Source organism: Myotis daubentonii, chromosome 1 (genome assembly GCF_963259705.1).
Source record: "Myotis daubentonii chromosome 1, mMyoDau2.1, whole genome shotgun sequence".
Classification (NCBI taxonomy): Eukaryota; Metazoa; Chordata; class Mammalia; order Chiroptera; family Vespertilionidae; genus Myotis; species Myotis daubentonii.
The window spans coordinates 147,683,701-147,688,413 of record NC_081840.1 but is presented as its reverse complement, the minus strand read 5'-3'; positions in this window follow the sequence as shown (position 1 = coordinate 147,688,413).

Sequence of the window (4,713 nt, the reverse complement as noted above, 5' to 3'; positions counted from 1 at the left end):
GTCTGCAAGCTTGGTCTCTCCTGGCCGTAGCGCCCCTCCTTCGGGCCCGGCTCGGCTGTGGCAGCTCCGGAAAACAAAGATGCTGGCTGCGCGTTCTTGCGCTCTGATTGGCTGCTGGGCCTCCTTAAGTCACTCGTTTGTATGTGGAGTGTATACATCCTGCGGGGACCACAGGCCCCAGAGGTGACTCGGCCTCCGCCCGCAGCTCCACCCTGAGCTGGGAGAGGGAGTTTCCGCCCCAGGCCTGGGAGCCAAAAGACTGGGCTACTCTTTATCCAGATCGGGATTTGCAGTCCGAAAGGACCCTTTCCTCTTCCCAGAGACCGGAGGGTGACGATGACGCAAACGCAATGTGTTAAATTTGTAGGTGTAGGTGGCCAAGCTACGAGAAAGATAGGTAGTGAGGTTGGGGGGCGGGGGCGGGGGGGGGGGGAGGGCGGTCACGGAGTCAAGCTCTTAGAACTTGCCAGGGTCGGGGCCGCCTCTTTTTGCGGAGAGTGAACGCTCAGAGTTCGTTTTAGCCCGTGGCTTGGGTAAAACACACGACCTCTTTTAGGAACTTGCTTTAAGAAGCTGCTGATATAAAGAGAAAACTACTAGGGTAAGGAAGGGTGACGATATTATTATTGATGTGAGGTGAAGACATTATATGAGAATTGTATAATAATTTTAAGACAGAAGTCCATCTTCTAATCTTCATAATGGCTTCTAGGTACTTTTACCTCTTCTACAGGCTCCTCTGGTTTTATTTTATTTTATCTATTGAAAGATCAGTTTCATATGAATCATCTTAACTGATCATCATGAACAAACCTGTTTCCTTTTGTCTGATTGTTTTGTATCCTGCACACTCTGAAAGGCTGAACACGGTGCAGTACTTACAAAAGTGCGACCACAGCATAGTGAGCCTCCTTTATTTGCTCTGCGACCCTTTCTGTTTTCTATAAACTAGTGATGCCAGGAAGCTATGCTAACTTTCGAGTCTACTCTGTTCTAATACTATTTTTGCCATGTTCTTCAGAAGTCATTTGAAGCTTAATAAATAAAAAAAACCCACCTCATATCTTCTGTAACTAACCATTAATTTTAGATTAGTTTTCTCATTTTTTTGAATTTGGAGAACTTTTAACGTTTAAACTATGGTACTTGTTTGCAGATAAGAACTTCAACATGTCATCTGATTCTCTTCATGGCCTTGCTCTCTTAAATAGTAGCCAATAACATCTTCCTTACAAGCAACTTACATTCACAAATGATTTTAAAATAGTTGAAGATGTGACTAATTTTCATCCCTAATAGACACCCTTGTTATAATTGCATGGATAGCATTTTCTTAAATAATCTTTTTTTTTTTCGTTAGATCTGTCATGCAGTTAGGATGAATTATGTGCCCTCAAAAATTTATATTTGTAAGTCCTAAACTGCCAGTACTTGAGAATGTGACTGTGTTTGGAGACAGGGTCCTTAGAGAGCTAATTAAGGTAAAATGAGGTCGCATGAGTGGACCTTAATTCAATATAACTGTTGTTCTTATAGCGAGATTAGGGCACATGTTCACAAAAGGAAGGCCATCTGCCAGCCAAGAAGAGACCTCAGAAGAGACCAACCCTGCCAGCACCTTGCTCTTAGACTTCCAGTCTCCAGACAGTGAAGACATTCATTTCTGTTGAAGCCACCAGGTCTGTGTACTTTGTCACGGCAGCCCTAGCTAACTAATACCGAAAGCTACATTGTGCACAATGCTATTTTATTTATTTATTTATTTATTTATTTATTTATTTTTTCATCCTCTCCTCGTCTCACTTTATTTTTTTTAATTAAATCTTTATTGTTCAGATTATTACATTTGTTCCTCTTCCCCCCCCCCCCCCATAACTCCCCTCCTCCCAGTTCCCGCCCCACCCTCCGCCCTCACTCCCCACCCACTGTCCTCATCCATAGGTGCACGATTTTTGTCCAGTCTCTTCCCGAATCTCCCACACCCCTTTCCCCCCCAAGGATAGTCAGTCCATTCCCTTTCTATGTCCCTGATTCTAATATAATCACCAGTTCATTCTGTTCATCAGATTATTTATTCACTTGATTCTTAGATTCACTTGTTGATAGATGCATATTTGTTGTTCATAATTTGTATCTTTACCTTTTTCTTCCTCTTCCTCTTCTTAAAGGATACCTTTCAGCATTTCATATAATCCTGGTTTGGTGGTGATGAACTCCTTTAGCTTTTCCTTATCTGTGAAGCTCTTTATCTGACCTTCAATTCTGAATGATAGCTTTGCTGGATAAAGTAATCTTGGTTGTAGGTTCTTGGTATTCATCACTTTGAATATTTCTTGCCACTCCCTTCTGGCCTGCAAAGTTTCTGTTGAGAAATCAGCTGACAGCCGTATGGGTATTCCCTTGTAGGTAACTGAGTTTCTTTCTCTTGCTGTTTTTAAGATTCTCTCTTTGTCTTTTGCTCTTGGCATTTTAATTATGATGTGTCTTGGTGTGGTCCTCTTTGGATTCCTTTTGTTTGGGGTTCTCCGCGCTTCTTGGACCTATAAGTCCATTTCTTTCACCAGGTGGGGGAAGTTTTCTGTCATTATTTCTTCAAATAGGTTTTCAATATCTTGCTCTCTCTCTTCTTCTGGCACCCCTATAATTCTGATGTTGGTACGCTTGAAGCTGTCCCAGAGGCTCCTTACACTGTCCTCGCATTTTTGGATTCTTTTTTCATTTTGCTTTTCCGGTTGGGTGTTTTTTGCTTCCTCGCATTTCAAATCCTTGACTTGATTCTTGCAATCCTCTGGTCTGCTGTCGGGCGTCTGTATAATATTCGTTATTTCAGTCCGTGTATGCTTAGTTTCTAGTTGGTTCCCCAACATAACATCGAGGGTCTCATTAGTTTTCTTGTAGATCTCATTACGTTTATCGGCGGCTTCTAAACAGTTCTTGAGAGACCTTAAAAGTGTGGTTCTGAACTCTGTATCTTCCATTGACAATTTTGTCCTGTTTCTTTGTCTCCGCATTTTGTTATGCTTCCTTGGTGCACCCCCTAGTGGTCTTTGTTCGCAGTCTTATAGTTAAACCTTGATTGTTGTAGCTAATACCAGGGAGGGTTTGACCTCCAGGCCAAGTGGCTATGAGAATCAGCTGTGTCAGCAGTGAGAGAACTTCTGTCCTCTAGGGAGGTGCTAATCTAGCCTTTGCCTGAGGCTATCCGGCAAATGCCTCTGTGCAGGGCTTGGGCGGGGCGGGTCGCACAGGATCAACAGGGTGGGCCGGAGAGAGCAGTTATGGCGGCTCTCAGTCCTGTCCCCAGGGGCTCTGCCTCTCTGTGTCCCAGCACCCGCTGCAAAGCTGGGAGAGAAAGCTGCACTCGCACTGACCGAAGCCAAACAGTCCCGCTTCTCCCGTTTGAGTCTGGGTCCCTAAAGACTTGCCTGTATCTGGAGCTCAGAGTCTGCGACTCCCTCCCGATTGAAAACGCCAACCGCGCCCTCCGCTGCCAGCCCGCTCCGCGCACTCCGCACCTCAGAATTTGACTTCAGCACTGCGCTTCCTCTGAGTGTCCGTATGCGTTTCTCTTTCCTCATAGTTGTAGGACTTCCACTCAGCCAGCGTTCCTGTGGTTCTGGGTGATGTCCGTTCTGTCTTTTAGTTTCACTTTTGAAGTAGTTGTTCAAAGCAGTAAACTCCGGCGTTAACCTATGCCGCCATCTTGGTTCTTCCCCCACAATGCTATTTTAAAGGTGAAGCCACTGGCTCATACAGTGCTCCTTAAGGATGGATTTCTCCAAATTGTTTTCAGGGCTTTCTTATCAGAAAAAAAGAATACTTTCTTCTCCATTCTTCCTATTTATTTATTTATTTATTGTTAATCCTCACACGATATTTTTTCCATTGATTTCTAGAGAGAGTGCAAGGGTGGGAGGAAAGGAGGAAGATTGGGAATGGGGAGGAAGGTTGGGAGGGAGGGAGGGAGGGAGAAATATTGATGTGAGAGAGACACATCAATGGGTTAACCTCCCAAACGTGTTCCAACAGGCCAAAGATCGAATCTGACCAGGAATCGAACTCGAGACCCTTCAGTGTGTAGGCTGGCACTCTAACCACTGTGCAACACCAACAGGGCCATCGTTTCTATTTTAAATAGGGCAGTAATATAATAATCAGTAGCAGTAAAGGAAGAGAATACTAAACAATCTTTGGGGTGGATAGAGAGGGGAAGGAAGAAAAAAAAATTAATTTTTTATTGAATTCCCAAAGATGACTTTTAAACCACTCACTTTTCCACTGAAATTCTTTCTTGCTGTACATGGATTTTGGCCAGAATTGTTGGTAACAGTATATCCACAGTATCAAAGTACTTATTATTTTGTCGTGAGGAGTGGTGTTAAATTACTCCATTTGTAAAACTACAATTGTCCAGCTGGTTTATAGTTCCCTGGGAGGTAAATGTCACACGCTATACCCAGTGAGCATGAACAGAGAGGGCTTATGGCTTAAGAAGAGTTTGCAAAATGCTAATGAAAAGAGAAAGTAAAAATGCTATTTATACTATTTAGTTGCACCACTCGCTATTTAAAAACTAACCTCTCCAATTCCTTTAAGTCCCTATGATGTATGCTCCTTTGAATGTCCTCTATATGTAATGTTTCTGCACTTTTTATGTACCCTCTGAATGTCCATATGCTCTACCTCAAGTTGGGATAATAAATGTATCACATC